This window comes from Adiantum capillus-veneris, chromosome 7 (genome assembly GCF_014529385.1).
Source record: "Adiantum capillus-veneris isolate H3 chromosome 7, ASM1452938v2, whole genome shotgun sequence".
Taxonomy (NCBI): domain Eukaryota; kingdom Viridiplantae; phylum Streptophyta; class Polypodiopsida; order Polypodiales; family Pteridaceae; genus Adiantum; species Adiantum capillus-veneris.
This window is the reverse complement of record NC_140937.1, coordinates 131,958,858-131,970,552: the sequence shown is the minus strand read 5'-3', so window position 1 is coordinate 131,970,552 and position 11,695 is coordinate 131,958,858.

The window sequence follows — 11,695 nt, the reverse complement described above, 5'->3', positions numbered from 1 at the left end:
GCTAGATTTAGATTTACGTTATATTAGATTAGATTTAGGTCTCCATAGACTGCGATGCCTGCATGAAGCGGGTGAAGAAAGCCTTCAATGGAATATAGGGTATTGCTGCCTTCACTCATGGTGGGCTCAGTCGATCCAAAAGTACTAGTGAAATGTCTTCAGAAGATAGGGAAGAAGGTGGATCTTCAGGGCGGCAAGAGTCACTACATCCCCGACACAATGACCATCTAGACAACCTCTAGTCATTCAACAGCAACTTCAAAGTTAGTAACAAGAGCAAGAACGGTCTAAAGGGCCAATTGCTGTCGTCAGATGTGGATGGAGATGAGGCAGCGTCACCGCCGGAAGTTAACTCTCACATCTTTAGTGATGAGAATGTCAACTCTTACCGAGTTATGTGAAAAATTATGTGTTAAATCAGTTTTAAGGTTCTTATAATCCCTGTTAGTTTAGTTGTTAGTTTAGTTCTTTGTTTTTAATATAACATAATTTACGTTAGATTTAGATTTATGTTATATTAGATTAGACTTAGGTTTATTTAGGTTTACCCACACACACACACACACACACACACACACACACACACACACACACACACACACACACAAGAAGAAGAGAGTTTTAACGTCGTAGGAAACTATCCCAAAAGACGTTAAAGATTAGGTTAGATGTAGACTTACGTTAAATTAGATTTAGGTTTATTTTTAGTTAGATTTACGCTTATTTACATTAGATCGAGTCCGCGCAAGAATTACTTACGGTTTAGGGTTTAGAGTTAGATGAACAGTGAAAAGATCTACTGTGAAAAGATGTTAAGATGCTGTGAAGTGCTACAGCTAGAGAAGAGGCAAAGGGGTTTTGTCCACTACATGCAGTATCATGTAGACGTGGGTCTTTAGATTTCTTGTACCCACAAATATAGGTATTGACCAATAAAGACGAGATTATAACCCGGTGGTTCTGATCTCCGTGCACCTCTAGACCGAGGTGTGCGGGGATTGGACATGACTAGAGAATGTGAGGTAAAGAGAGAGAGAGAGAGAGAGAGAGAGAGAGAGAGAGAGAGAGAGAGAGAGAGAGAGAGAGAGAGAGAGAGAGAGAGAGAGAGAGAGAGATAAGACGAAGAATGCCAATAGAATATTAAATTTGTTGTCCAGGTTATAAGATTTTTATCCTCATTATGAGTAGTGACGAGGATGTGGGACCGTCCAACCAAAACACCTATCTCTCAACGAGGGTCTTATGTCCTTGTAATCAATGCAAGCATGCTGTGCGACGGACAAGACGTGTTTCTTTGCAGCACGTTCGCGAATTTGGCGAGTTCGATCCATCTATTATAGATCGAGTTGTTGCCAATTATAACTCGTCGGACTCTGACGTTGGCCAACAAGCAGCAATCTTGCAACCCAATAGACGTGTTCGCAGGCGCTTTGGTCAAGCAGCATATGTGAGGCCACAAGATGTAGCCTCTGACAGCTCGGGGGATGATCATGCAGAGCACATTCCCAACGAGGCAATGTTTGAGCCTGAGATTGATGAAATGATCGAGACAATCATGGATTCAGAAAGGCTTATCTATGATGATATGAAAAGTGAAGCCGATACGCCATTGTATAATGGAGCACGTATGTCTAGATTGAAAGCACTCCTGGTTCTTCTCAACATGCAGGCAAAGTTTGGATGGAGTGACACTAGCGTCACAGCGCTTTTCAGGTGATCTATTACAATTAGTTTACTTTAATAAAACTCTAAATGTATAATGATCTGATAGATTTTTACACGACTGTATCGTATTTTTATGTTGTGTAGATTGCTTAAAGAGCACATACCAGCTGACAATGTGATGCCAGATTCCCGAGATGAAGCAAAAAAGATTTTGCGAAACTTGGGGATGGATTACAATTCTATCCACGCTTGTCCTAATGACTGCATTCTTTTCAGCGGGGAATACATAGACATGGAGAAGTGTCCGAAATGTGATTCCGAAAGATATCGAGTAGATCTCCACGGACAAAAATTCCACAAAAGGTTTTGCGATATTTTCCTCTGCTTCCTTGCATCAAGCATTTCTTCGAATGTAAGTCCATGGCCGCCCTAGCATCATTGCATGAGGAGAATAAATCTTCGGATGGTGTGCTACAAATTCCTGCAGATTGCGCAGCCTGGAAACATATAGACGGAACATGGTCGGATTTTGCCAGGGAAGCTCGAAATTTGCGCTTAGGCCTGGCTATGGATGGCGTAAATCCATTTGGTCAAAGATCAACATCTTACAGTGTATGGCCCGTTGTCATCGTCAACTACAACATTCCCCCGTGGTTGACTACGAAGAAGGGGCACCTATGGCTAAGCTTGATTGTGCCAGGGCGATATAAAGTGGGGAATATGGATGTGTATCTTCGTCCACTATTGGAAGAGCTACAACAATTGTGGATTGGCATAGAGGTGGTGGATATGAGCCGACACACAGGACGACGGAATGCTTTGATCAGAGGCTAACAGAATGCTCAGGTGATCTATTGACACTCCTCACTCAGACACTGTAAATCTTGTTTTTTCCCATAGTGGATCTATTATCATGTGTATACATGCAGGGCTTCAAACAAGCGGATACAGAGCATGTGTCACATGTGGACCTAGACTGAATGCACGTAGGGCGCCCTCACTCAAGAAGCAAATCTACGAAGGTCATCAAGCGTATCTTCCAGAGAATCATGTGTTACGCGACGGCTTTTTGGGAAGAGAGCCACCAAGGATGTCTGCACAAGCATGGTTAGAGCAGAAGGAGATGTGTGATGACGGATTGCCTCTAGGAATGAAGAGACTATCTCTATGGTACGAGTTACCATACTGGCCCCGACTCATGATCAATCACTTGCTCGATCCAATGCACATATTCAAGAATGTGGGTAATCTACTATGGGACCATCTGACCGGCAAGAAAGATACTTTGGGAGCCAGAGTTGACCTTAGAAATGTGGATCGTATGGAGCAATATTGGCCTCAAACAGCGTCTGATGGATCGATAAAACTCCCTAAAGCACCATGGATTTTCACAGGAGCCCAAGAACGCAAAGTAAAAGAGACCATTCGATCTTTGCGGACCCCCACTGGCGTAATGCACTCGCTCCGAACGTGTTTTACTAAAGAAGGAAAGATTACCGGTTTGAAGTCACACGATTGGCATAAAATGTGTCAGGTACGTTCATAGTGGACTTTAATATCATTGCATAAAATGTGGACTTTAATATCATTGCTGCACATACTTTACAGTTTATTTTACCGATTGCCATTGAGGGATGTTTGTCTCTCGACATCCGTAACACAATCTGCAAACTTGCAAAGCTGGTGCAATGGATCTCACAAAAGGAGATCAACGTAGACTCCATACCATTCGCCAAACTAAATGCTGCGGAGCTTGTGTGCATGTTTGAGAAACATTTTCCTACTACCATGCTAACCATTCAGGTGCATCTTCTTGTTCACATAGTTGATGAGGTGGAAATAGCTGGCACAGTTCATTCCAGATGGATGTTCTTCTTAGAACGTTTCATGAAAACGCTCAAGGGATATGTGCGTCAAAAGGCAAGTCCAAAGGGTAGCATGGCAGAAGGTTGGTTGGTATCAGAGTCCATAGTGTACATTGGAGAGTGGCTAGACGTATTTGATAAAGCCCGGCAGGTAATATTTCATCCTACAAAGTCTACATCAAACTGGTGGTACGTCATAGAGGTAGCCCCTCGTAGTGCACGGACGTATGAAGGCTACCATGTGCCAATCACAACGGCATCAATGGAGGAGATCAGAGAAGATTCTCAATCAGAAGCCGCTGCGGTGGTGCCAGACGAGCATCAAGATGCTACTACTCTATATGGGGTGCATGCAGAGGAGCTACAAAATGAAACAGAGGATATGTGTTTAAACGGAGAGCTCTATATAGATATAGGAAGTTATGCTGAGTTATGCGAGGATGAGAGAGAGATCTCTTAAAGCCACAAATATTGTATTTGAACAATTTTGCTCCGGGTTGTAAAAGCTCTAGCTCTCTAAGTACCTTCCATGGCGCTCACATCTTTTGATTGAAAATTCTGAGTTTTCAACTTGCCTCTTCTATCACTCAATTCATTGCGTCATTGTATTATATGCGTCATTACGTCATTGTATTTAATGGTCTTTGCGTCATTGTCTACTCTATTCATTCAATATTAAGTTTAAATATTCGTGTGTTTAATGCAGTTTCTTTCTTCTTTGTCACCGCAGCAGAGACAGTGGTACGTGGAGCGTCATCGCTCTGGTGCATCATCGCGCGTTCCTACTCCATCCGCATCTCCCTCTATTTCGGAGCATTCAGCGCGCTCCGAAGCTTCGGCGTCGACGAGACGAGCTTCACACTCGTCTAGACACCGGCGCTCTAGTGGTGGCGGTGACGGTTGTTGTGGGGATTCCGCCACCGATGCCTCCACACCGCCTCGTGTTCGACGAGGCTCTTTACCCTCCCCTTCTTTGCCCGCCCCCACACCAGCCACAGCATCGCCATCTACGCCAGGTTTTGCACGGCTGACTGCTCCTAGCAGCTACACACCTCTACCTACTCCACCAGGGGCCACCCCACTTGACACTCCTCGCTTCGGGGCCCAGACACCGGTGGAGACACCTGACGTCCGTACCCCCATCGACACGCCGCTAGAGACCCCTGCCGGGACACCTAGGTTCACGCGTCACCGGCCAGAGGGCTTGCCTTACTCCGTCGACTTCAGCGGCGGCATCATCATGGATGATGATGGCAAGAAGGTGATCTCGCGCATGCGTGGTCTTTGCTCTCAGTTGTTTAGACACTACATACTAAACAAATGGAGTGAAGTACCAAGTGATTTAAAAAACAGAGTCATCAGCATACTTCATGATGAGTTTCCCATTCCAACATAGGATCAGCGCTTCAATGAAGACCTGATGAAGATTCGAATGCGCGAATACTGCAAACACAAGCGTTTCGAAGTGCAAAAAGCAATCAAGCATGGGTGGAACATGCCAGATTGGCTGGCCAAAGAAGATTGGAACAATGCGAAGAAAGCAGCGCGCGAGAATCCCGACAAGTGGAAGCAACAAAAGGATGCAGCCAGAGCGCAAGTAGAGACAGGGAGCTCACACCACTTGGGGAGCGGTGGATGGGCATCATTTGAGGCCGATTTTGTAAGTGTTTTCGCATTGCTCTTTATGTTCGATAGTTTAGGGTTTATGAGTTTTTTAATTCTAACATAATGAATTCTTTGTATGTTTTGACAGTGGTCGATGACAGGACGTGATCCCACACCGTACGAGCGCGAGTACGCAGGCAGGAAGGGCTTAAACGCCCTGATGGACATTCTCAGTTCTCGCGGCGGCATGGTTAGTATTAGGGTTTACTCTTTTCTATTTTTTGTATTGTTTTATAAATGTCGTTATATGTTTATACTTACTGAAAGCTGTCTTATTGTCTTTTTTTGCAGAATCCGACAGATACGCCACTTGGACGCGATGAGACGTCTGGCTAGACGACGTCAGTTTAGCTGTAGCTAGATAGCATTAGTTTAGGGTTTCTCATAGCTTATGTATCATGAGACGGATTTTATACAGCTTTTTGAACCATGTATATTATTACATTTGTCACCGCAGTTCATTTTTCCAATCAATTCTTTATGCCTATGATGTTGTACAATTGTCATTATTACATTTGCCAATCAATTCATTTTGCCTATGATGTGTACAGTTGTCAATTTTACGCTTGTCAATTTTGCAAACAATGCGTCTTGTGGGTGACTATTTTGGGTCTATTATCTACCCTTGCACTTTTTTTAAAAAGTGAATCAAGTACAATATGGTTGATGGGTGGTAGGGCATTCAATGCCCTGTCACCAAAAATGTTTTTCTCTCGGGCGTCGCTATAACCGTCGCTATTTATGGCTCTGTAGCGTCGCTATAGACTTCTGTGTAAACGTCGCTATAACCGTCGCTATGAGCGTCTCTATATAGCGACGCTTATAGCGACGCATATAGCAACGCCTATAGCGTCGCATATAGCGACGCTCTGGTAGCGACGCTATTAGCGACGGTTTTAGCGACGTCGGAGGTTATAAAAACCCAGTGTATTTCCGTCGTTAACAGCGTCACAAGAGCACACAACCTCTTGTAGTGATATCTACCTCGTTCAGCTTCCTCTACCATACCTTCATCCATCTCATCCAATGTCACAGTAGTATCTCCGTCCTCTGACCGACTTTCCTCCAGGAGCTCTTGCCCTTCAAATACTTGTTTATTTCTTGGAGCAACCTGAACCACAAACCACCATTGTCGCTCTCAAGGGTCCGGTACAAAGACCACTCGCTCGCAATGTTCGGGGAGAGCAAATGTGTCGCTCGCATCTTTCCAAACCTTTGTAGAATCTATTTGCACAAGCTTGTTTCCATCTATGCGTACCGTTGCATTGCGACCAGAAGTAATCACCTTGAACCACTTCACATCCAACAAAAACATCTCAAACCGTCTGAAGCTGACTTTCAGGATATCTGACACCAGACCATAATTATTCCAAGTTCCTAGTGCTCTCATTCGTGTCTCTGGCACTGGCCTTGCTCTTTTGCATGAAACTAACCATTACCCCGTTGTCAAACATGTTTCTTCTGCTATCAATTTGTTGTGTTCTGAAATGCTTTCCATGCGACCACAGTGCCATGTATGTATGATACCTCCAGTCACATCCAATAGCCATCTCTTCCTCTTCTAGAGATATGGGTTCTCTGATCTGTTGAGCTGCTCTCACTGTCTTGTCCAACCATGCTTGTAGGGAATTCAAGTAGAGGAGCGAGATAGTCTGGCAAGGGTAAGACTCTAGTCATTCGGCTTCACCTAAAATCGTGTCGCTCCCTATTGTGTCTCTCTTTCTCTTCTTCGTACCTTTCAAGCCATTTTTGCATCGTCTTTGAATTTAGTATACAGAACTTCATGACCTTTTCTCGCGTCGTTCATTTTCTTTGACACCCCTTGTCCCTGCGGCTCCTCTCCCACCAGTCTTGCATCCTCCTCATCGCTCCACAGTTGAGGCATTTCTGGGTTAGAAACAGATAGAAATTCGGTCCTCAAGACAAGAGACTCTTGCACCAACCATCCTTCTGCCATGCTCCCCTCTGGATGCGCTTTTTGCCAAACAAAACCCTTAAGTGTTTTCATGAACTGCTTTAGAAAGAATATCCAACGGTTGTGGACTATACCTGCCACTGAAACCTCATCTACTACATGGACGAGAAAGTGCATTTGGATAGTTAGGTAGCTCGTGGGTAGATACTTCTCAATCATGCAAAATGCCTCAATGGAGTTAGCCCTTGCGACTGCAATAGATTCCTCTCGTATCTCCTTGGAAGAGATCCACCGCATTAGCTCTGAAATCTTGTATATGCAGGTCCACACTTCCTCCGTTAAACACCCCTTGATCGCAATTGGAAGAATGAATTGCAAGAACTTATGTCAGTCGTGCGATTTCAGTCCTGACAGTTGATCGTCACGGGTGAATGTTTTCTTGAGACATTGCATATATCCCGTTGGCGTCCTGAACTCTGAAATCACCCTTTTAACTAGTCGCTCCTCGCTTTTTAGCAATACCCATGGCGCTCTTTGAAGCTTTGTTTGGCCAGCTGCATTGGTGAAAGGCCACATCTCTGGCATCTTTCCAATTGACTGCAAATCATCTCGTGAAGCTCGATTGTCTTTCATTCCCAAGATTGTCTTCTAGAGGAGCTCTCCCACATTCTTGAATAAATGCATTCGATCCAGCAAATGGTTAATTAGTAGATCACCCCAGTACGACAACGTATGGAAAATGGACAAACGTTTCATTTCTGGAACAGGTTTCCCCTCATGTTGCTCCCATCGGCGATTCCACTCTTATACATGCATAGGACGACATTCAACACGACCAAGCTGACCTTCGCGCAAGTGATGGTCATCTGGAAGATAACGGTGGTGGCCTTGATAAATTGTCTTTCGAAGAGAGGCAGAATAGCTCACATCCAAAGACGGCCCGCAAATTGGACATGCATTGTATCTTGAAGTTGTAAGCCCTTCATATATTAAAGCATGATTCAGGCCAAGGCAAAGTGCTTGCGAATAGCGATAATTTTGTAAATCAAAAACCATTACCAGAAGCTTCTCCGTATCCTGGCCAATCATGCATAGTCCACATAAGAAGTCCATGGATCCTTGCATGATGTTGTCCTACTGGTTCAACCGCATCTGCTATGTCGATCCCATGCCATAACTCCTGGAGCTCGTCAACTAGTGGAGCTAGATAAACATCCATGTTTTTTGCCTTGAACTTACCAGGTACAATCAAGCTTAATATCAAATGACCCTTCTTGATAGCAAGCCACAGCGGGAGGTTGTAATTGATAAGGCACACAGGCCAAGTGCTCCATGACGAGCTTCTCAAGCCAAATGGATTGACTCCATCCATTGCCATGCCCAAATGCAAATTGCGTGGTTCACTCTTAAAATGTGGCTAGGTATCTTCAATGTCTCTCCAAGCCTTTGAATCAGCGGGCACCCTAAATGTTGCGTCAGTGGATCTATTCGTAGAATGCCACCGCATCAAATTTGCAATGGAACCACAACGAAACATGCTCTTTATCCTAGGAATAATAGGGAAATACCACAACACTTTAGCTGGCACTGTCTCGCCAACCGCATCTTGTTTGTAGCGCATTGCTCCGCACTTAGGACACGACAGACAATCTGCGAATTCATTGTGAAAAAGAATGCAATCATTTGGACATGCATGAATCTTTTTGTAGTCCAAGACAACTGAGGTCAATAGTTGCTTTGCGTCTGGCCTGGAGGGGGGCATTTCATTGCCAGCCAGGAGAAGTTGCTCCCGCAACAACCTGTTTAAGCCACATTAAATTAAAAATCTCCCCAAGCACGTCACCGTTGCAATCAGAAAATCTCTTTTGTAAATTACGTACCTAAACAAAGCAGTGACGCTTGCATCTGACCACCCGTACACTAACTGAAGATTCAAAAACGCCAGACAAGTACGAAGCACATATATTTTGGCGCCTTCATAGATTGGTTGACGTGCCAACTTCCTCAACATGTCTTCAAGAGATAGGCGCACGGCTTCTGGTGCTGCTTCGTTAGCGTTCTCCTCGCTTGTCTGGAAGAAGGCATCCAACATCTCCTCCATGCCATCGTCTTCTGTCTGTAAGCCCTTTTTTGCTTCCATCCTTGGCTCTATATTGGTTGGACCTTCACGCATAATCCTTTTTCTCTCTCTCTCTCTCTCTCTCTCTCTCTCTCTCTCTCTCTCTCTCTCTCTCTCTCTCTCTCTCTCTCTCTCTCTCTCTCTCAGATGTAGGTGTTATGTCGCAAAAATCAATGCCCGTTCCGTAGGAGTCGTATTGTAGATTCTGTACGATTTCTCTAGGAAACTCTCCGTACTTGTGCACATGCTCATTACACATCCTACGCATGCGCAGGATTTGATACTTGCAGAGCGTGCACGAGCATGAAATATTTTCCTCCATGTTAGTTGATGACATTGCCATCTACAATGATTATGAATGTTGTTTTAATATATATACTCCTCACAATGTAAACTACCTCGCATTCTCTAGTCTTGCCCAATCTCCGTACACCTCGGTCCAAAGGTGTACGGAGATCACGACCACCGGGTCAAAATCTCGTCTTTATTGGTCAAATCCTATATGGGTAGACACATACATGCACTCCCAGGTGTACATGGCAATTCATGAAGCGGGCAAAACCCCTTTGCCTCTTTTAGTCCCATAGTTTCTTCTGGAGGGAGAGAGAGATAGATAGAGAGATTTTCTCTCCTTTTCACACAATTGGTCAGCCAACCTAAATCTTTTACGCCAACTTTCTCTATCTACTATCGATCTCTCTCTCTCTCTACCTCTGTAGCTATCTCTAGTTAATTCTCTCTCTCTCTCTCTCTCTCTCTCTCTCTCTCTCTCTCTATATATATATATATATATATATATATATATATCACTCTCTATCTCTCTATTTCTCTCTCTCTACGTACCCTATCTCTCGTTCTTTCTCTCTCGATCTTGCTCTCGCTATCTCTCTTTCTCTTTCTCTTGCTCTCACTCTCTATTTTCCTCTCTCTCTCTCTCTCTCTCTCTCTCTATATATATATATATATATATATCACTCTCTCTTTCTCTCTCTCTCTCTCTATTTCCTATCTCTTTCTCTCTCTCTCTCTCTCTCTCTCTCTATATATATATATATATATATATATATATTTATTATTTATATATATATATATATATCACTTCTTATTTCTCTCTCTCTTTAATTTATACGAACATGTCTCTCCCTCTCTACCACAGCAGAGCTTGTCGCTTTACACCAGAGGCATACTGATCGAACGAGCGACTGAGCTAGGGAGATCCAGACGCCCACAACTGTGGAGGACTACATAACATCGACAGAGGCTGCATCAGAGGATCCAGGTCACTTTGGCTCGACATGCACAACGCTCGGTCAGACTACTGACCATGGAGGAGATTCATGAGATCTGCCAACGGACCGATGCTGGATCTCCTATGATCTACCTATCCCAGCTAGCTGTTTTAGCTGCTTAGTCCACACCCAGTAGTTTAGGATTCCATAATATTTTATTTTGTCATTTTGTCATCTTGTTACTCTGACTTTGTATCAGATCCACCACATTGTAACTTTTTGTTCTCATAGGTCACTTTGGCCTTTTGAAGACGTTAATATAACATTTCATTTCATTTCTCTCTTTAATTTCTCTTTCTTTAATTTTAATTTCCTACGTATACATTCTCTCTCTCTCTCTCTCTCTTTAATTTCCTACACGCACACACACATCTCTCTCTCTCTCTCTCTAGCTTTTTAATCTTATTTACACACACATTTCTCTCTTTGATTTTCTACACACACACACACACACACACACATTTCTCTCTCTCTCTCTCTCTCTCTCTCTCTCTCTCTCTCTCTCTCTCTTTAGTTTCTTACACACACACATACGTTTCTCTCTCTCTTTGATTACCTACACACACACACACACACACACCGCTCTCTCTCTCTCTCTCTCTCTCTCTCTCTCTTTCCTACACACACACACACACCAGTCTCTCTCTCTCTCACTCTCTCTCTCTCTTTCCTACACACACACACACACGATGTAGAGAGAGAGAGAGAGAGAGAGAGAGAGAGGGGTTGGGGGGGGGGAGAGAGAGTTTTATAATACCTGCGTAGCAGGTTTCGGCCAAGAGATCTGAGCGCCTCGCAGGAGAACATGGGCGCCTGCGTGCTGATTTCACTTTTTTTTCCCCCAATTTTTTGCGTCGAAATCTTCGTAGATGTATTCGTGGTAATATCCATCGATATACGTGTGGTAAAGTATGCCTTGCCACGCGTATTTCCATGCCCATATCAACGGATATTCCGACGCATATATCGATTGGCTGCAAGTACGTTGATAACCACGTGGAAAGGTACGACCGTCGATATATACTGCGTCGATATCTTGATGTTATGTTGTAGTGTGGTAACCTGTGATACACTCCCCCTATTACCTTACTTTAATGTTGAAAAACACCAATTTTAATCTTTCATATCAAATGAAGACTTTAGCACCTCCCCGGAGGGATCCTCCAAAGTTTCCACT